At 32.0% G+C, this 23,455-nt stretch overlaps 1 protein-coding gene across 1 annotated transcript in view; it reads right to left on the bottom strand.

The window, feature by feature from the left end:
- Nucleotides 1-21,342, bottom strand: part of LOC145247383 (BTB/POZ domain-containing protein 8-like) — a 104,306-nt gene extending 82,964 nt beyond the window's left edge. Inside the window, exon 1 of the mRNA XM_080109070.1 lies at nt 21,082-21,342. The gene's annotated coding sequence lies outside the window, so the exon portion shown is untranslated. The remainder of the gene's footprint in view (nt 1-21,081) is intronic.
- Between the last annotated feature and the right edge of the window lie 2,113 nt (nt 21,343-23,455).

The raw sequence follows: 23,455 nt of genomic DNA, 5'->3' as shown, positions 1-23,455 counted from the left end.
TGAGCAACCATAAGTTTTCAAATTCTTCATAAATTGAAAATTTATTTGATGTTAGAGAGAAATAAGTATTACTTAAAAATATTGAAAGCGAAAAATACAATAAAACAATATAAAATTATTTTAGAAGATAGATACATGGTGACCAGACAATGGCTGTGACCAGTGGGAGGGGGGGGGGGGCTCAGCAAAATAAAAAGCAGCTTGTCCCAGCATTTTAATACTCCACTGTGAACTTTGAAAGATAGACATTTAGCATATAGGTGTGAAAAGAAATGTTAATATTTCACAAGGTTTATAACAGAATAAGCTTAACTGAACTCTACAATATTTACTTTGTTTAACATAATTTACTGATAAAAAAATTAAATTAGAATCTAAGAATGGGATTCCTAACCTGTAGCCTGTCTAATAAGTTATCAGAAATCAATTGCAGACTGCTTGTACTGCCATCTTTCCTTATCCTTTTGTAATGCTGTCACTAATGTTTTTTCTTACCTTTTGCATAATTTAAAAAGTATGTAACATCAAAATATAATACAAAATAAATAATGCATATTCATATAAATATTTTCTAGTTATCGTTATGCTATAATAGCTGCACCGACTCAACACTGCTTAGGATCTATTTGCTAAATTTTCTTTTGTAAATATTTCTATGTTCTATAACATCTTTTTGCTATGTTTAGTATCTAAGCTTTGATAAGAATAAAGCATGAAAAAACAATGAATATGTCAATACTCCACTAATGTCTGAATTGAAAATAAATTATTGCTTTTATTTATAAAAAGAAAAATAAAGAAAATTGAATAAAAGAATGTAAAGAACAATAACTCTTGTTAAAAGAATAAGAGCTATTCCCCTTATTTTTATTTTCTGTGACTATTTAAAAATTTCTACATATTACAAAACAGCTAGTAATTATTTTATCTACTTTTACTACAAATACTTGAATCTCCATTTTGTCTCAGTTGAAATGAATGGTTCTTTTCTCGAGGAGTCTCCTTGCTTTGATAAGCTCATTTAACGGACTCCTTTCATAACTGAAATGGAAAACTTACAACTATGTTGCTAAGTTTTCTGGAAAAAATGGTTGGATCATTCTCCCTCTTTAGAAAGTATCTGGCTCCTGCTGCCATTTTCTACTTGTATAAGATTAGATATGCGCCGAGATGGAGTACAGCAAATATAAGTGTGACTTAGAGCACTTCTTTCTTGTCAGTACAAAACACTACACAATCTACTGTGTGTGTATGTGGGGTGGTGGTGACATTTTTTCTTCTACAGTCCTGAAGAAACATTGCTAGTTTTTCTCTATTCTATTGTCATTTTTAAGTTAGGTACTTGACTGAACTCAAGTCTCTGATACCTCCTGCAAAACGCTTATAACAAGAACTCATCTATTTACAACCGCTGCACTTTCCTTTCTCCCTCAGTGCACCTATAACCAAATGAAACTTCCATGAACAGAATTCCTTTCCCACTTTTTATGTATGGAAGTTCCCAGCTGACTATAACATGGTAGATTTCAAGTCAAATATCAACAATTACCATTCTTTCAGCCATATTATCGAAATCTTCTGTTCCTCATTCATCTTCCTATATTTTCCAGATTTTATCTTCACTCTGAGACTTTAGATCCAAGTTTTTCTTTAATACTCACGTTAAACATACGTTTCATTTTTATATCATTCCTCAACCCTCACTGGCCAGATTTCACTTCCATACATCATCACTGTGCACCAAGTGGTAATGTTCTTCTCAAGAAGTTTTGTGAACTTACTCCATCCACTCTTCACTATTGCACATTAGCACTTGCTCCACCATGTATCAAAACTTTTTAACAATCTTAACAGATTCACTATCCAAGTATACTTTCCCCACATCAGAGTTCTCATTCATCTCCATTATCTTTTATTTCTTGCATAAAAATAGGTTATCCTCTCTAAAACCATGAGTAATCCAACAGTACTTCTTGCATAGCCAATGTTTATAAGTGCCACAAAAATTGAATTGCACCTAAGTTCCTTTTCACAAACCAAGCAGGAGAATTTTTATCTTCCTGGTAACTCTCCAACATTACAACAGCTAATCATCATTTTGGTCTTGATAACATTCACTCTCAAACCTTTACTTGCCATAGCATTCCTTTAAGTCTTAACAAGTTTGAAATCAGTATACAGCACATAGATTTTGGACAAGTTGTTCAAAACACTTTGGACAATACTTCAACGATACAAACGAAAATAAATGGATTTGTTACAGAACCATGATGTACTCCTAATTTAACATTAATGCCGTCACTAAATGTACCGTTATTTTAACTGAGTATTTCTGTACACTGCTTAAACAACCGCCACCAAGTACTTGTTTGTACCTAGTTTACAAAAACCCATGTTGGTCTTGTCAAAAGCTTCCTCAAGTTTCATAAAAGCAAAATACACATTTTTTTTATCAAGGTACTTCTCTTGCATTTACCGCAGGGTAAATATTAGTACCAACGGTGCTTTTACCAGGCACAAAACCAAACTGTATTTCATCTAGGCTTATCTTTTTATTTGTTGCTCAGTTATTCTCTTGATCACTTTCAGAACCTGATCCATTAAATTTAAGACTTTCTCTTTGACCGTGTAACAATTCACACTTATACTGTTCCCAGTCTTTAAGAATAACCTCTTATGTTATTATCTGATTCGTTAGTCTGATCATTTCACTTTCAATTTTACTTGCAGTCTTCAGCATTACCCTTAAATTTAACGGCTTTCTGAAAAATGAATTCTTCAACAATTTTTAATTGTGGCATTTCCAAGCATCCATCTTATTCTGTTTATTTGTTGTTAACACTTCATTGTCATTTCGAATGCATTTCACTTCAACAATATCCATATTTGTCTTTGCCAGCTGTTTAGCTATCCTGAATATTTCATTCTTTTGGTCATTTTATAATATATCTCGTTCAGCCTCCTTTGTATATTGCTCTTCTTGATTCTCTCTTTGCTTTCAGATATGAATTCTTATTCAATAAACATTTTATCCAATAACTCCTTAATGTCCACGATACTTATGAATCTATGTTATTGCGATAAAGCCGCACTTTCACAAGCGTTTCCAGGAAGATAACGGAAAGAATTGGGATATGAGAAAATACTTAGCCAATCAAATTCAAGTAAGCAGATGATAAAATAATTCAATGTGTTGACAAAGTTACGAGAACAGTATTATTCAAGCAATTTAGCGACAACAATTTAAAGCAAGAGGAATTTATCACAGCTAATTGACACACTACAGCATGTGGAAAAGGGGATACAATTCTGAAAAAAAATTATTAGTAAAATTAAAAATTGCTGGACATATGAACATCCTTGTCATTAAAATAAAAAAATAAAAAAAATAAAAAAATGACAAAAAGCTATGTCTGGAGATAGAAATGAATCATCCACTCCTCAAAAAAAAAAAAAAAAAAAAAAAAAAAAAAAAATCTTAACATAAAAATTAAAAAAAAATAAATTAAAATCAAACAATTTTTTCATAAAAAAAAAAAAAATCATAAAAATGGTTCCCTAAAAAAATGAACAAATCTATCAAAAAAATAATAAAATGTTTTTCATGTTCGTTTTTATAATTCTTTGCTTTTTTCCCCTTTTGCTTTAAAAAACACCTGGAATATTAGCAGGTTTACATTTGCTGTTATTTTTTCTTTTTGGTATTATGCAGAAAAATTACCGTACCGAAATAATAACATTATTTAGAAGGTGTTTTGTAAGGATTCTGTACTGTACCATCTAACAATTTAATAAATATAACAACTGAATTTAACTTGAAAATATTACTGAAACAGTAGCATATTAACTTTTCTGCATAAGCACATTTTGTTCGTATTACTGTTAAAAAAAGTAATTAATCTTATAAAAATAATAAATAAATAAAACATTGAAACAAATATTCATTCTGGAAATTTACCATATGTTGAGTGATGTTTTATTTATTTTCTCCTGAAGAGGTTAGTAACATTATCTAGAAAAAAATTGCTCCTCCCTCATGTCCCGTTCTTTCCTACTATGACACATTTGGACATGCTCATGAAAGCTTAGCTTTCTCGTGGTAATATAGATGCATAAGTACCATTTCCGCTTTACTTTGATACACTTCTCAACTTCCTCATTCTGCCATCATATCACACTATACTTTGGGAACACTTTTGTACATCCATAATGTGTCTTTCTTCCTCCACACTTCCTGTAAAAGGTAGCCGAACACCACTGTTTTGTTCCTAAATTCATGTTTTACGTGTTCTTCATTCAATCTTCACATCTTTCTCTTAAGGATGAACTTTCTCTTCATCTCATGAACTTTTTTCATCATAAAATTGCAAATAACCAATTTGTCCTATGTCACAATTTCATCACCAAGTATTATTTTTACATCACTCAAGGTTTCTGTCTTTTTTCCTTACCAGCAGATAATCTACCAAAGTCTTTGCTGTACCAAAGGCATACATAATGAAATGGTTTTCCTTTTTCCATTGCAAGACCATATTTTAAAATCCTAACTCCTATATTCCTATCATCATTCCTATTTTTTCCATGTTCGCTCTCAAAATCACCAGGGATCTTTCCAACATGATCATTTAAATGTCTTGCCACAGCCAATATTTCCTTCTCTTCAACTTTACTGATTACTGCAATAAACCTGCCATGAAACTCATCTTTCACATCTTCACTCAAGCCATTAAACAAATATATGTGTTTCATTATAGTTTTGAGGAGTAAAGGAGGAAGACAAGTATTTAAAAAAGAAAGTGAAATGAGAATGAGAATAAGGAGAGAATGAGAGGAGTAGAGAGAGAGAAGGTAAGAAAGATGTTACACACATTTAACTCTTTCATTTTGTTTTCTTATGCCTCCCTCCCCGAATGTACAATTAATATGGTACAATAACAGTTAGTTGGCTATTCAAAATCAAAGTTTGATTCATAAGCTTAATTGCTATTTAGGTTCAACTTTGAATATCCAATCAACATTATTTATATATCAGAAGAGAGAAATATTCATTATGATCTTGAAAAATGGCAGTTAATATTTTTTCAGATGAAAAACAAAATCATTAAGTTTTGTCTATCTGAAGAAAAAGCATAAAAATGGTTTTCAAAATCATAGTGGACCTATATCATTAAAACTGCTCCATTTAAAAATAATATTAAGCCCTACCCTCAAATTTTAACTCACTACTCTATATTTACATGGGAAGAGATAGTTACTACAGAGGTGCCATGTGTAGATAAATGGATCTTCCCTTTTTAAGGTAGGTAATTTAGTAAATCGTTATTAGCTAAACTTGTGGTGTATCTTGAAATAATCTTCAGTGGTATCAACTTACTTTTCATATTAATAAACTAATTTTTAAGGTGTCCCTCTGAAAAGAGTGTCATGGACATAAAAAAAAGGAAGGATGTCGATCTAACTCAATTAGGATGGAGGGGGACATTTCAGTAGAGAAATAATTTGACTGAAAATGCCAGAGATGATCAGTTGGCATTTTTACAGATAACAGATAATTTGAGTCTAGCCAGGTTTTTTTGAATGAATATGTTACAAACGAGAGTGGGGAGAAGGGGAGATTGGACGCAAGGAGAAGAAGAGGGGATGTCTGTGGTGATATGATTTAGCTGGTTTGCACAGCTTTATAAGAACTAGATCTTGGAATTTAATGAGTTTCAGTGAACGGTATTGCTAAATCGCATTGAAACACCAGTCCTCATCAGGTTACCAACATTAAGCAATATTGTGCCTGGTCAGTATATAGATATATAACTATTTAAGAATAGCTGGTGCTATAAGCTTGAAAGTAGTTATAAATTAACTTTCTCTAATACCTTTGGGAAAGATATTAATTTATTTCTCATTCTTCCAGCTATGGATGAAATAGTAGGGTAGACTAGACTCAAGCCTTGATAGAGTAATTAATCCAAGAGAGAAGAAAATCAGAATAAAACACCAATATTTCTGTGTTTACTGCAGCCTTGCTTTCAGTCATCTTGGATTTCTTCTGGTTACCAAATTTGGATATGTGCCAGAAAAGGGATATATTTGTTTGAAGTAATTCTCTTCGCTGCAACCTCTATCTCACAGAAGAGATGTTGCGAGTTTGTCTCTGCTTTATCGTTATTTTCATGGAAAGTGTTCGACTGAGCTTCAATCTATGGTCTCCCCTCGCCAAACTTTCACAAGAAACACTAGACTAGCTGAAAACATTATCAATAATTTTCCCCACTCTTTATCTGTGCCTAAACCTAAACATAGATTCCATGATCAAAGCTTCTTTCTTAGAACTGCACGCCTGTGGAATTGTCTTCCGTTTTCCTGCTTTCCAGCTGTCTATAATATGGTTGTCTTCAAGTCCAACGTGAACAAGTTTCTGATGAGCCGTTCCACTTGAGTTAACAAATTTACTGAACTTCCATTACTATTGATTGCTATATTGTCCTTTTGACTACTCTACACTCTTTAACCCTTATCCTTGAGTGTCCGATCGGCCTTGATAAGTGGTGCCGCTTATGTAAAAAAGAAAAAAAAAAAATTCATTAAGTTGCCTTAATGAGTTACTTGTTCGTAGTCATAGCTGGTAATATGACTAAGCTTTAGGCTTTTGATGTATCTTTCAATGCCTCTCATACGCTGGTATAGCCATCTGTATTTACTGTATGTACCAGACAATTATATTCTTGTGTGTAGGAACCCGGATGTATTCATTACATCAGACTTAAACAATACTAAGCCAGCAGAACTGCGGTTGGGGATTGCAAAAACCTTTGTGTCATTAATTTCATTATGCAAAAACTCTTTCAGAAGGATATTATATATATATATATATATATATATATATATATATATATATATATTAGTGGATTACCCGGCAATGCCTGAAATTCTATTTTTCATAAATTACTCGCTAACTGGCTGAATCAACTATGGCGCTAATATTAATGTAAACGAGTCCCCACCCTCATTAAATTGTTTGTTTATAAATTAGTAGCTGTCCATACTTGGCGTTACCCAGCAGTGTTATTTTCTGATTTAAGAACTAGAGTTTAAATCTGTGTGGTCAACATTGGGCAAGCCAATACAGTTTGAAATAATTTAAAAGAGTGAATATTTATCTCAGAAAAATATTAATTTTAGAATTAACAATCAATAACTTTGAAAAAATGAGTAAATAAAATATTGTATATACTGTCATAATAAAACTGAAAACATAAGCAAAAAAAAAAAAAAAAAAAAAATGACAAATTATGAACTATTTTAATTTATTTTCCTACAATTCCAGACAAGATGTCACTATTATGAAACATTCTTTGCTTGTTTTTGTTTAAATGTTGTCTCAATGCATGGCTTTTTTTTTAATTGAAACAAAAGTTTTTCAATACATTTAGTAAAATCTTTTATTAATGACTAGCATGGCTACCTGGCGTAGATAGGTAGTATACTAAGGCTACTGAGTATTCCCCTCCCCAAAATTCAAACAACTTTTGTTTCAATCAAAATTGCAGCAAGTACCTGTGCGAGCAGAAAAAAAGAAAAATAAATTAGCCACAGTAAACAGGTTCGAATGCTTAACGCGAAAGAGGAAAAGGAGGTGAAAAAAGCTAAAGCACTAGCTGTCTCGACCACAGCAACTTATGATGTTATGAACCTTCAAAATAACGTTTTATAAACATACATTGTGGTTAGTAGGCATATGACTTGCAAAAATGTTGATGCAAAAATTGACCCCTCCTTGCAAAAAACGGCCCAGTTGACCAGCACAGAATTAATCTTTTTGGCTAATTTTTAGATATTCTTGCCCGAGAGATCGATCTTTCTAATGATACCAAGTTTGTCATGGTCCTTTTTTGGCAGACAGACAAACACACACTTTACCTTTTATATAATAGATGGAGGCATTCATTTTTTTGTTTTTATCAAACAATTTTAGAACCAATAATAATTACAATAAACATTTAAATATCTAATATTGTGTGTATGTAATGTCATAGAAGCTGTCTCTGAAATTTTGTGTCTTTTTGGTAATGTCATTTATGTTTTAGCATGTTATTTTTAAATTGAAACAAATGTTTTAGCGCATATTTTGCAAAATCTGTTGTAAGCATTGGAAATGTTGATGTTTTTTTATATTTTTTAAATTGTGGACAAATTTAAATTGTGTTAAAATACTTTAGCGGCAATAGTAAAATTATATATGGAATATGTGTCTTTTAGCAAAAATGTAAAAATACTGTGTGCATATCTTCTGGATTACCTATACAAAACTCCTTGGACAATGCTTCTAAGACAACAATGAAAAGCAAAAGATTTGGTATAAAACCTTGATCCATTCCTAATTCAACGTTTAAGTTGTCTTTGATTCTAACATGACCGAGTCTTTCTATATATTGCTTCAACAGCCTTCATCGACAACTCATTGACCTCAAGCCCACTCTGCCAAAGCTTTCTCTTAATCCACAGAAGCAAAATACATGGAGATTTGAAGTTGGATTTTCACTTGTACTCTACATTTTATTAAAGAAACAAGTAATGCAAGATGCAGATAAAAGATCTCTCCTTTCATGGCCGAGTAAGACGCAACCTCTATCTAAGGAGGAAAGCCACATTCAAAATAGTTAAACAAAACATCATTAAAGTTAAAAATCACTGTCTTCCTTCTTCATGACTATACCATTGATGCAGAAAAGAATCTTCAAGAAAACATATCAACCCATATGACAGATGGCACAGAAAAAAAGAGAGAGGATGAGAGACAGAAAATATTTCTTAATAGCAGTATAAGAATATTCCTTAATAGCAGTATAAGAAATCAGTTGTGTACTATATTAGCTGAAATTCTAGGTGATGTTCAAGTCACATGTTCACACTTTTAATTTTCTACTCTAAACTGATGTTGCAATAACACATTAAGTAAATATACTAAATCAATACATTATAACTTTCTTATAGTTTATTTTTGAATCTGTTTAAACATGAGAACCATACAGAAGCTGATGATCACTTCCATAACAAACACTAAATATTTTGCATTGTCCACAACGTATGAAGCAAAAACCGTCCTCATGACGATGTCGCTTCTACGCATGCGTCATATGACGTCGTAACGTGTACGTCATGTTAGGTCAGTTGGTTAGAGCGCTGGGTCATTATCTAAAGGTTTTGGGTTCGAATCGTTGTGTGAGATGTCTTTTTTTTTTGATTTTTTAAATTTTAATATTGAAGCAGGGTTATTTAAGCCATTTTTCACGTAACGTTCGTTTTTCTGTTTTTTTTTTTACTTCGCTTATTCTTAGGTTTTAATTACCCCCCCCCCCACTCCTGACCGACCACACACGCCCAAATACACCCGGCCAACGCCGGGTACCCACCGATTTTTTAAATTTTAATATTGAAACAGGCTTATTTAAGCCATTTTTCACATGTTTTTTTTTTTTGAAGGGGATGGGGTGCATTTTTCAGATTTTTTAAAGAAGTTTTAACGTTCGTTTTTCTGTTTTCTTTTTGTTTTTCCGATTTTTACATTTAACATCGTTCGTTTGCCTTACGTTAGTTTTTTTTTTTTTTTTTTATTTTTTTAAGTTTTAACTTTTTTTTTTATATAATATTTAATTTTTATTTAATATTTAAAAATATTTACTTCGCTTATTCTTATGTTTTGATTACCCCCCCCCTACCCGCTTTATTTTTCAGATTTTTTAAAGAAGTTTTAACGTTCGTTTTTCTGTTTTCTTTTTTGATTAACACTCCACCCCCGCCTGAGCACACACACCTCCAAACACTCGGGCAACGCCGGGTACCCCCCCCCCCTAGTATATTATAAATGCTATCATGAAATACATTCTTCCGAATTGTCTGATCTATTCCTTGCTGCCTTTATTCCAACTCGTTTGGCTTGTTGGTCTAGTGGTCTTCACCAATTAGCTATTTTTCTGCCTTATTATAGTTTCCTATTCCAGTAGTTTCTTTCCAAAAACTGCATCTTTCTGGAACTCTTCCTGGTGACTTTTTTTCCTACCTATAAATGCCTTGTAGTCAAGTGGTTAAAGCTGGCAACTATTAACTAAATCACGGATTGGAAACCTACAGCCCTAGGGCCAGATCTGGCCGATGAAGACATTTTGACTGGCCTGCAAGCCTGATTACCAATAAAGATTTTTAACAATAGAAACAAGGCTTTCAAATTCAAAAAAAGGCCCGATCTTTCTGATCCATCCGACCGAATTTGAATACTATAACTGCAAAAACAATTAAAATGCAATCACCTTCATTTCTACATAAAAAACTTTTTTAAATAAAGATCAAACAAAAACTGAGAGCTGATTTGACTGACTGACCAGCAACAGATATTAGATGGTGATACCTTCAAAGTGACAATATTGTCTCAGTCAGCTTCCTATTTTCTCCTTCAATAGCCCCCCCCCCCCATTGCTTACCCTGCCAACTACTCTATGTAATTGTTGGAATCTTTCAATGGGTCATGTTTTTATATTTTCAGTAACAGTTTCAAACATATACATCATAATCTCATCCATTTTGCTTCGGTTGATTTTTTACACTTCGAAATATTTTGACGTTCCTTGAAGAAAACTATTTTTTGTTAAGTGTTTTTTTAGATGGTTTTGTTTTTCTAATTACTCAATATTAATTTTCATTATGATTTGAAATATTTAGATTGACAGGAGTCTGCATATGTAATTTTCCTAAATTTTTCATTTATGACCTTAGTCTAGCTTACAACCAATCATTATAATACAATCTGGCCTGTGAGGTCGAATGAGTTGCCGACCCATAAACTAGATGGTTATAGGCTTGATCCAAACTTGGACAAGTGTTAGTGTAGCTGTACTGAAAAGCTGCAATACAGTAAAGAAATCTGCATGTGGATGACTATCATATTTAGAGTTTGAAGTTTACTTATTTTTTACTTAAAGTGGATCCATGATTTATATTAAAACTGTCTGTTTATAGTCTCAGTACAGTTGATAGGTTGATAAACGGTTAAAAAAGATTTCCAAGAAAACTTTTGGACATCAGCAAAACACCACATTTAGCCATGTTTGCTCTAAACTCATTGAAACCTGATTCTCCTTGTTCAGCAAAATAATCTAGATGTGATATTATATAAAAGAAACTTTTGGTGTGTGAGTTTGGTACCTATGGACTCAGAAATGGTTGGACCAATTTTTATAAAATTTCACACATTATGTGCCTGGCAGTATTTTTAGATAGGTTTTGTATTAGAATGTCTTTGATAAGTATCAATAAACGATAATCAAAATAATCCGATGAAAGGAACAGGAGACTTTGATTACACAGCCTAGCATTACAAGTGCATTTGAGAAGTTTTATAACCACACAAGCCGAAAGGCCCAACATAAAACCAACAGTAGGTTCTTTGGTATGACAAGGGCATGTTTGAAATGAATGTTTCTGTTTAGAGCACAATTGAAGCATGATATTTGACTTTTGCATTTTAAACTTTAATTCAAGCCATTATACATCAAAAATAATTTTATAAAATCAACAATAGGTACTCTACAGTGCAATATATACTACAATGAATTGTTGATTAAGTTACTGCAGGGAGGCATGTGTAGCTTCCTCTCAATGCACCATGGTGGGTCCCCAACCAAAGCAATCAAAATGGTCAATTTTACGGATTTCGATGACAAGAAAAATATGGGAGTATGAAATATTTATTGATCATCATTCAATTCTGTACAATGCCAGGTCTCCCTGCTAGTCAATAATACTTTGACACATAACTCGAAACATAAAATATATAACTGCCAAAGAAACAGAAATCCCCAACACTAAAAAATTATTTATATTTTAAGAAAATTGGAGAAGAAAAGTAAAAAAAAATTAAAACATTAACTAAAGTTTGTGTATAGCTTCGTCAATAGCAACTAAAGCACATGTTTTTTTTTCATGTACTTTTTGTGGACTGTTATCCTCATTGTCATAATTGTTGTTTTACCACATTTTGGTCAACTCATCCTCTGGCCTTCTTCAGGTGATTAACAACAATGGGATAGGAGTTATTACTGCCTTCCATAGTTGTTGAGGCCCATGGCACAGTGGATAGAGGTGTTGAGTTTCTACGGTTCCAGGTGAGCATTGTCTGAAGATAGCGGTTTCAGACTCAAAGCAAGCCAGAGGCTTACTTGGCCAAAACCTGGTGAGACAACAACAATTATTGAAGGCAGTAATTCCTGGGGGTTCAATTACAAGACTCTGCATTCTTATCCCATTGTTAATCACCTGAAGAAGGCCAGAGGATGAGTTGGCCAAAACAACAACAATTATGAAGATGAGGAGGACTGTCTGCTAATAAATAAACACACAAATTACTTATCTCAAAGGATTCCAATAAAAATAATATATAATACCTTTTTTTTTCACCTAACAACTCATCGAGTTTGTTCAAAATAATTGATTGTCCATTTATTGCTTTCAAAATTTTAACATTAAATTAATATTCAATTGTTAACCTTTTTTTATGAGAAATAATATCTATTTATAGAATATAAAAAGACAAAATCAATTCGTCTTCGTTTTAGTAATGTCTGAAGTAATAAATAAATTTCTTATTTTAGATGTTATTCTTACGTTTTAGCCGATGTAACCGACCTCATTTAGTATCAATCCTCATCTCAAAAATATTGCATTATAAATAAATTTCTAAGATTACAAATAATCATTCACCCTAATAGATGCAAATCTTTCAGAAACTCTTGGGAGAAACTCTAGAGGTTGTAAAATTGATGCTCTCCCAGACCTTTACGTTAACCACACCCAAAATATATACGATCTGATTCATAATCATTTTACCAAAACCGCACCATCGAATATTTTTCCGCAAAATTAATATCAAGTTGAAGTAAAAAAATAAGTGAAGTAAGTATAAAAAAAATAAGCTGATGAAAACAAAACAGTCTTTAATTTGATATTTACAATGTTCATAAATGAATATAAAGACAATGTTGACTATCTTTACAAATTTCATTCATTCTTCTTAAAAAAAAAAAACATAATACTAGCAATCACATCTGGTGTTGCCTGGGAATGTACATAAATTCATATCTGCAGCTCAATACCCAACATGCAGTATTTATATCATTTTTTCAATTTCTATAATTTTCAATTTTTAAATAAATAAAATAAAAATAAAAAATAGTCTTTGCTCATTTTTATTAGATGTCCAACAGGAATCCAGACCTCACAATATTTTTGTAAAATCACAAATTAAAAATTAATATCATCATTCAAGTTTCTTGTAAAATTTTAGGTACTCAAGATATGGACCGTGCTAAAAATCAATATTTCTTCTGTATATTCTGGCAGGTTATGTAAACTGGTGGAAAGTGCCAAAATGCTTTATTGGTGAAATCACAACAATTAGCAAACACAATAAAAAACGTTGTGGAAAATTCAATACATTTGTGAAAATTGGTTTAAATCAGCATGAATCTAAATGAAGTTGGGACAAAAACTTCAGTCTCCGAAAGAACATACTGAATTTTATCACAAAAAAGGAAAACTGATATATCAAAAGAGGTGCCCGGAAAATTCGTCCCGGGAAAACTCGTCTTCGGAAAACCCATACCCGGAAAACTCGTACACAGAAAACTCCCCCCCCCCTTTTTACTAGGTAGGAGTACTGTCCCCTATTGAATAAATATCGATTGAAAACACATTTTATTACCGTTCTTGAAGGAGATATTATTTTTAAAAAAGACTATACACCCCCATAATATTTAAAATTATTATTTTTAACTCCTGCTTAAAAAAAATTAACTTGATCACGGAGTCAAGATACGAAAAATGAAACCAAATATTTATTAAAAAAATACTCTAGTTTTAACACGTTTTGTGTCATTACGAAACAAAAATAAAGAAAGAAAACACGTATTATCAAAGAAAGCAATTATTTTATTTAAAAGAATTAATTCAGTTTAAATAATTCTTGTGTTATTACAAAACAAAAAAGAAAATACGGTCTTATGTAATTTTGGTACCGCGCTGAAATAATAACGTTATTATTTCGAAAGCCATTCTTAACATCGGGAGGAGAAGGTATTGTTGAAAAGTTATTTCGGGGGCACTTGTGCAGTAGGTGTGTCAGAAATTTCGTGAAAAATAGTGAATAATTCCACCCCGTCTTTCCAAGCTTATAACTCCTCGAAAAATGTAATTCAAGCCCTAATTTTTTTTCAATTAAAGGAGCAAGGACCAAGGTTTCATTAAAAAAAAAAAAAAAAAAAGCAAACAACGTGTTTTTTTTTAAGGTTTTAAGCTTCGAACTTTACAGGTAAATTTCTAAAAAACACTACTTTTTTTTTTGTTTTAAATTTGAATATATTGTTTGACCTTTTCTCTTCAATTTGTGATATATAAAACTTTGGTGAATAAATTAATTATTTACTTTTTAACATACATTTCAAAATGGGAGGCGTGAATTATTCGACTCCCTGTCTTTCCAAGCTTATAACTACTCGAAAAATGTAATTCAAGCCCTAATTTTTTTTTTTTTCAATTAAAGGAGCAAGGACCAAGGTTTCATTAAAAAAAAAAAAAAGAAAAAACAAACAACGTGGTTTAAAAAAAAAAAGGTTTTAAACTTCGAACTTTACAGGTAAATTTCTAAAAAACACTACTTTTTTTGTTTTAAATTTGAATATATTATTTATTGACCTTTTCTCTTCAATTTGTGATATATAAAACTTTGGTAAGTAAATTAGTTATTTATTTTTTAATAGACACTTGAAAATGGAGGGGCGTGAATTAAAAAAAAAAAAACGTTTGTCTAAAATATTATATTCGGTTTATTGGAAAGAGCATAAAATTTCACATTGACCCTGAAAATATCGTAAAAATAGAATCAATAGAAAAATTTTGATAGATTTTTAAAGTTTAAAAATTGAAAAATATTGAGTTCGTAAAATTCATTACTGTTTAAAAAAAAAAAAAATATTTCTATTACTTTTAAAACAACTTTAATAGTATATTTTGGAAGTATAATCCATAAAGAAAATAAACAACCCACTTTGAAAAGAGAAATTACGAGTTTTTTATATTTTATTCGCAGTTTCGTGTTAGGGGTGTCAAAAATTCCTACAAAAATTCTGATACACCTACTTGTGCAGTACTTAAAAATATACAAATTTATTTTCTTTTGGAGGTGGGGGAGGCTCGTTTTAAAACTATATCTACCTCAGTATTTTCTTTAATTTTCGGACATTTTTTGTTAAAAATTATTTACTAAGTAATGTCGAGTCTGACATCACTTGTTATTTCTTTTTAATTAAATAAACTCTTTAAAATAAGTTTAGACACCAAACACTTACAAAGCTAGGTAGAAAACGAAAACTTAGAAAAATCAATTTAATTTTTTTAAAACAATAAACATGTAAAAATATTTTTTTAAATATTATGGGATGTGCATTAATTACCTAAAAATATACAAATTTATTTTCTTTTGGAGGGGGGGGGCTCGTTTTAAAACTATATCTACCTTAATATTTTCTTTAATTTTCTATTTTTGAGCAATTATCCTCCTAAGACGTGATCCTCTTTTGTCGGACATTTTTTGTTCATAAGTAACACTCGACATTAATTTTTTTTTTAACTAAATAAACTCTTTAAAATAAGTTGAAAGACCAAAAACTTTCAAAGGTAGGTAGAAAACTAAAACTTTGAAAAATTTATTTAATTTTTTTAAAACAACAGTAAACAAGTAAAAATATTTTTAAAAAAATATTATGGGATATATATTCTCTTTTAAAGACAATATCTTCTTCAAGAACGGTCATAAAATGTGTTTTCAATCGATATTTATTCAATAAAGGACCAGTTTTCCTATCTAGCAAAAGGGGACGAGTTTTCTGGGATACGAGTTTTCCGGAGGCGAGTTTTCCTAAATTCACGAAAAGAAGAGTTGCAGAACATGTAATTAAAAAAAAAAAAAAACTTAGAAGGACAAGTTTGTTTGGACATGTACAAATGCCAAAACCTGACAACCCTGTCTATGTTGTAAAGAAATGGGTGAAAGAAATGATTTCTATCAGTTTATCCACAAAACTTACAATATTATACTATTTCATATCTCGGGTCAGATGCTGAGTGCTGCACTTCAATTTCTTGTTCTCTGTCAGTGGAGGAGAAATCCTTCACGACCGAGACAATTTTTATTTTTGTTCCTTTTCTCCACGTTAAAAAACGACCCTGATGTCTAACTCTGTCCCGTGGGGAGGCATTGTAAATAGGAACATCAGCTGGCTGGTCAGACATGGTAGGTCAAGCGGTCAGGGTGTTTGACACGTGGTTAAAAAGGTCTAAATGTCTTCAGATTTTGTATGTCATAAAAATGAATCTCAATAAAATGCAACTGACAATGGTGACAAAAGTCTGAGTAGCAACCATAGAAAATCTCGGAAATCAGTCGCATGTCAGATTAAAAATATATATAGTAAAAAAATATATCGTGTTTGAGATGTAATATATTTTAGGTAAATATCCAGATACGCTACTACAAAACGCCGACCACTCTAATATGTTTTTTTATAGGTAATTGAGGTCGCTGACAACGAATCTGATAGTTAAACTTGGGGCAAATTTACCGTTTGCATAGTATTAACCCCTGAACCCACGAACTACTGTCTACCATTTTGCAGCTTCCGTTTATGCTACGCGCATGCACGCTGTAGCATAAACGACGGCTTCACCAAGCAAACTACGTTGGGGGGGGGGGGATTTTTTTTTTCCAGGACATAGAATTTTCTAATTTTCAAAAATACATTATAGCACTTTTTGGGTGGAAAATTTAAAATTAGCTGAAAAAGAAATAAAACAAGAAAAGGAAAGCACTCCAAGTTGGAGTAGGAGGGGGGGGGTTAATTTATCTGTTTTTTTTTTTTTTTTACCTGGAACATAGAATTTTCAAATTTTCAAAAAGTAATGCACCGACATTTACCAATTAGAACACCATTTAACATTTTCCGAAGATTTTACTGTGTACATTGGGGGCACGAGCGGGGGGGGGGCGGATGTGATGTTGGGGCGCGCGCCCCAACATCACATCCGCCCCCCCCCCCGCTCGTGCCCCCAATGTACACAGTAAAATCTTCGGAAAATGTTAAATGGTGTTCTAATTGGTAAATGTCGGTGCGTTGAAAAATGTTTAACTAAACTGCAAAAGCATCTATTAAGCCACATAAGTTCTATAATTGAATCCCCCTCCCGCAAAAAAGAATGAAAAACAAAGATGTTTGGTGCTTATGTTTTTGTAAACCACATTAAAAACTACGCGAGACAAAAAAAAAAAAAAAAGTCCAATTTGTTGTACTTTTCTTTAACTGTAAGTCATTAAAAAAATGTCAGTCCGTAATTTTTTGATTGGTTACGCCATGTGAGAAGGCAGTTTGCTAGGTGAATAAAGCCCTCGTTCATGCTGCAGCGCACGCGCGTAGCGTAAATGGAAGCTGCAAAATGGTGGAAAGTTATTTGTGGGTTCGGGGGTTAATACCATGCAAACGGTAAATTTGCCCCAAGTTTGACTATCAAATTCGTTGTCAGCGACCTCAATTACCTATAAACAAACAAATTAGAGTGGTCGGTGTTCTGTAGTAGCGTATCTGGATATTTACCATATTTTAATTTCACTTTTAATAAACACTGATTTTAATATTTGTTTCTAACAAAACAAAATATACCCACTTAATCCTATCACAAACCCTAAGTCCGGGTTCCGCTTAGCTCCCCTTAAGAAAACTCCAATAGAAAGAAAAATAAATAATTCGGGGGAGGGGGGTACAATTTGCAAAGTGGATGAATTTACCTTGTCACCGCTATGAAAAACAGACAAAACTAATCAATAAAACTTGGCAGCCACTTTATGAGCTAGCCGCTTCAATATACGGCAAAATAAATAATCCAAATAGAAAAGAAAGAAAAAGTAGTATAAGAAATCTGTTTATAATCGCAGATAATCTTGTTGATCGGGAATAATCGGCAATTAAACAGACCCCCCTCCCGATATTTCCACAACAAAAAAAATGACAATTAACAGTTTATGCGTAAAAATGGCAATATGAAGCGAAACTACTACAAAACCACAAAGCAAGCCTAGAATCATTAGAATGTTGTTAAAAAATAACAAGTGGGGGGGGGCGATGTTTATAAAAAAATGCAAAGAAAAAGAAAACCTTGTCAGTTGTTTATTATCAAAGATAACGTGATTATTTTGATGATAATAAAGTGTCGTCCATTTTGCGTTTCATTTCGAAAACATTCGAAAATGCGTGCAGGAGGTGATTTAGAAGAATTCATCCAACATCATGTGATTCCAATCACAAAATGTTTGGTAGAGTTTTTCTTTAAAATCAAATTACTATAATTAAAAATCTGAAATGATGCTTAAGTAATTGTCTGTTACTGAATGGGATAATTAAAAAACATGCTAATTTATTATTAAATGAACCAAAGATTTAAAAATAAAAAAAGAAAGAAATATTTTAGTACTTATACCAAAGGAACGTGATGAAATAACATTATTTATAAACGTATTAACATGCAGAGGGGGGCGGGAGGAAACTACTCTGTACTTTCACTTAACAATTTAATAAACAAAAGCTACTGTTAAAATAATAATTAATTTAAATCATATCTATCATTAGTTCGTATTCTGCATGACCAAGATTTTATTTATATCAAGAAAAGTTAATACAAACAAATGATGTAACAACACTAAGAAAACAAAACAAAAATCATTTTTTTACGCTTTTATTTTATTTACAATTGGGAGAAAAGTGTTAAATTGTTGAATGGATGTCCATATTAATGATACGAACAAATTGGTAGATATAAAAAAAAAAAATTGGTACTAGTGCATTTTGCACTTATTAATCCGTGCTGAACGTTATTATTTGGAAAGCCATTCTTAACATGGGGAAGGGAGGGTGTTTTGTACTTAATCTATACTTTAACCTTACAATTTAATAAAATCAGATATCATAAAACTTTAATTAAACTTGAGAATACTACTTAAAAAATAGCGCGGATCCCACTAGCACCAAAAATTTTTAATTGCACATTTTTTTAAAAATAAAAATAAAGAAAATAAGCAACAAGACATGGTAGGATATGATTTGCATTTTTCAATATGAATGAATTTGTTTCTTTTTCCAATAATTATAGTTTTACTCACTAATGGTAAACGTTACTATCGGCGACAAATTATTTTAAAGGAAATACACTTGGAATTATATATATATATATATATGTTTTATCTACCCCCCCCCAAAAAAAAAAAATTAAGTCATAAGTATTTTTAAGTTTCATAATAACGGATCCGATGTATGTGATGATGATGATGATGTCTGACCTGACCTCTTATTACTTTACTCACAACCAATAATTACGGAACTTAAAATGCTTATAACTACTATTAAATATTAACATTTTTAACGCAAATACGTCACAAATGAGTAGGCAAAACAAAATAATTTGTTTGACTAATTTCAAATAATTTATGTCGCCAATGGTAACGTTTATCATAAATACCACGACACAGTTTATTTAAACAACATTTATTTCTCGTTCTCTTTCAGTGGAGAAGAAATCCTTCACGACTGAGACAATTTTTATTTTTGTACCTCTTCTCCACGGTAAAAAACGACCCTGGTGTCTAACTGTCCCGTGGGGAGGCATTGTAAATAGGTACATTTATTTCAAACAGAAATGAATGCACCTACGACAAATCAATAAAAACGTTTACAGGAATTTAAGCAATAAATAATCCCTGACAATTTATAATAAAATAACTACAAACTAAATCGGATTATTTTTATTTATTCATTTATTATTTATTTTTAAGTCCTTTATGCCTCGCCGGATAAAGATTAACGAAGATTTTATCAGAGAAAATTGGAGACGGTGACTAATTTCGGATCATAATACAATTTAGGAGAGATTTAATTGGTTTTAATTAATTGATTGATGGAACTGATTCACGGCAGCAACATGAATCATAAACAAAATGCTAAAAAAAAAAAAAAAAGTAAAAGAGTAATAAATAAAATAAATAATTCACTAATTAAGGTGTTTTTAGAAAACAAATTTAAAAAAATTTTTTTTAAGGTTTGAAATGATAAATAAAATGAATATAGTTTTTGTTAAGTAGTTCTTTGGTATTTTTAATGGCCAATGTAGATATTTTAAAAACAAATTCAAAACGGTTATTTATTTCACATATAACTATTAAAAAAAGTTATAATAACTTGGTAATTGTGCCTCTTGGTCAATTGTTATCGCGATGAAATAATAACGCTATTATTTAGAAACTCATTCTTAACATGAGGAGAGGAGTGTGTTTTATTCTGTACTTTCACCTAAAAATTTAATAAACAAAAGATACGCTAAAACTTGAAAATCATATCAAAAAGATAACACGGTTCGTATTCTACACAAGTACCCTTTTGTAATAATATGAATGGTATATATAATATACACAAAACATAAATTAAGCCAACATAACAATTGCCCGAAAAGTCACTTTTTTTCTTTCTTTTTTTTCGGTATTATTATACAAACACCGTGACAGCGTTAGGGTTAGGGTTAATTCGCTGTCACGGTGTTTGTATAATATTACCTTTTTTTCTAAGTTGCATTTTCTCAATGAATTGAAAAATTAAAACTTTGAATTAAAAAAAAAAAAAAAAGAAATATAATTGCAAACCACGAAACGATAAAATCGATGTTTACTTTGTTTTAAAATCGAATGAGAAAAAAAAATCAATATTTACAATGAATTAAACATTAAATAAATAAAATCAGTTTGTCTCATTTTAAAGGTAAATAAAAGACCAAAAGTTGGCAAACAATAAAAAAAGAGCCATCATAAAATAGCAATAAAAAGACATGTAATCATGGTTGACGATTCGCATTCTAATTTCCATTTTTCAAATAATTGACACATTTTTTTTTTTAGCAGAAAAGAAGAAACACGATAAAATTAAAATTTAAAACAGAAAATCTACTTACGCAAACAACTGTTCCTTGAATGAAATCGTTCTCAGAGCTTGTTGCATTGTAAGTTAAAGTTCCAATGTCAAGCGAGAAAATATATGAACGTTCAGCATCGCTGAGAATCAGCAGTATTTAGCATTAAATGCTCCCCATGATGAGAAAGATGAAGAATGATGAAGAGATGTATTTTTATTTGCGCTAAAGCAATTTGAATGGTAAGCAAAAGGCTGACTGGAGTGTCAGTCAGCCTCTCTCGAATGACGTCACTCACTCGGTGTTTTGGTAGTTATCTCCCCTTCGGTCCCCCCCCCCACTCCCTCATTTTCCTACTAATTTGTTTGTACTCCTCCACTTCTCCGATTTTATGCCATATGTTGGTTTCTACAAGAAAAGATAAGAACTTAAATAAAACAATCGGTAAAATAGAAATTATCCACTTCATCATGGCCGCCATATCGAAAATTGCGAATGGTGTTAATTAAATATGGGTGAAAATGGTAGGAAAAAAACAGTTTTCTTAAAAAAGGTTTATCATAATTTTGATTTTATTTGAAAGATAACACACCAAAGTTTATCTCTAAAAGAAAAAAATGTATACATGAAAAAAAGGGAATACAGTTAAAAATATTTTTTAAAAAAAGAAAAAAGAAAGGTCTTAAGTCCGAATAAATCAACTTTAAAAATCTCTGGAAAAATAATTATCAGTTTTCTTAAACTATTTCAACAATATGACGTTTCTGAATTTTTTGAGATGAGGATTGGTTATTCGTATTATTTGGATTCATCTGACTTTTGTTTTCATCTTGAGTGTGATTTTCACAACGTTTCGGTCGATATAACCTCCGACCTTCTTCAGGTGTATCTTGTTGAACTCGGGAATGTTTCTGTCGGACTCAAGAATTTGAATGGAATTTCACTGTATTTACTTCACGAGGGTAGCGTGCTTTTGTTCCATCAGCCATGACTGGATAGAGGTCCTAAGTAAGTCGCAATTGAGGATTGAACCTTCAATCTTCAGGAGAATATCACTTTTTACAATTGATTTTTCCAAGTACTCTAACCACTGCGCCATGGGTCCTTGAATCTGTATCATCATCCATTAACCTGTCTGTATCATCTACAGGAAGAATATCTCTTTCAAACCAGACTGGTTCCAACTTCCCACTATCATTAACCTTCCAGTCATGGTCATCAGTGGGACTAGGAATTAAGGGTTGGGCAATATTTGCTCATTTCCAAATGGCGACTGTACAGTTAACAAGTTTGGATGTTGAAGTAAAACTGATACACAAGGAGGTCAATGTTACAAGACAGATCAACAACTCCATCAACACCACCAGCCTTTTCGTTGAGCATTGTGTATCGTAGCTCATCGATACTCTTATGACGTGGCTTATTTACATGTAAATTCCTCAAGACCTGACATCAACTCCTCAGATACAGTCCATTCATTTCCAAGTTTTGCCAGAATTGGATGGAATGCTGCCATCTTTTGAAGCAGTTTTATCGGTTGTCCTTTTCCCAAAAAGCACTAATCATGTCACAATGTGTAAAAGCGTTCAAGGCAAGGAGAGATGAACAAAACTCCTGACCATAGCCTCTCACTAATTCCGCTATATTTACGAGCCTTTGTTTGTTTCCAGTACCCATGCCAAAAAGCAAAGTTATGTCAAAGAGACAGGCATGGTAAAGAACAATGAAGAAGACATCACTATCAGGACTTCTGATGTGCACTGTTTTGTACCCCTTTTCCTGGCCATACAAGCAGTAAAGAATGATGCGAGTATCAGTTTCATCCTGTGTGGAGTAGAGTTCACTTAGTTCAGTCTGCTGAATTGTCAAGGCATCTTCTGTTTGCAGTAGATGAGCATGACCCTCGACAACACTAACAACTTTCTTAGTTTCAAGCTTTGGGGCAAATCCATCATGGCTCCATACATCATGCATAACCTTTATCAACTGGGATTTATTGTCATCATTCATGTGGAACATTTTCCAGTCACTTGGCTTCTTCGTTAACTGCTCTTTTGATTATCAGTTTCTCACTGGTTCCATGTCTTTGTCATTCCATAGTTTTCACTGAATTAGGACGGTACATGCCTGTACTGAAAACGATATCAGATGATTTGGGAATAATATCATATATCCTGTGGGATATGTCCTTGAAGTTGCTAGGTATTTTATGCCATCCTGAATAATCAGAGTTGTTTCATGCGCAGGAAGTGGTGCATCATCTACGACTTTGAGCAAATAATTGAGAGCTTTAGCTTTATCGGTTTTAGCTAAAAAGCCATCTGTTGTTTCAATATTAAATGGAACTGGAGTCAGTGTGTTCTTCATTAAGTTCTCTAGATCGATTGCTCCATTTGGTTCTGCCTTTACCAATAGC

This window comes from Euprymna scolopes, chromosome 25 (genome assembly GCF_053919585.1).
Source record: "Euprymna scolopes isolate OS-2025 chromosome 25, ASM5391958v1, whole genome shotgun sequence".
NCBI classification, from domain to species: Eukaryota; Metazoa; Mollusca; class Cephalopoda; order Sepiida; family Sepiolidae; genus Euprymna; species Euprymna scolopes.
This window is presented reverse-complemented; position numbering and strand designations above follow the sequence as displayed.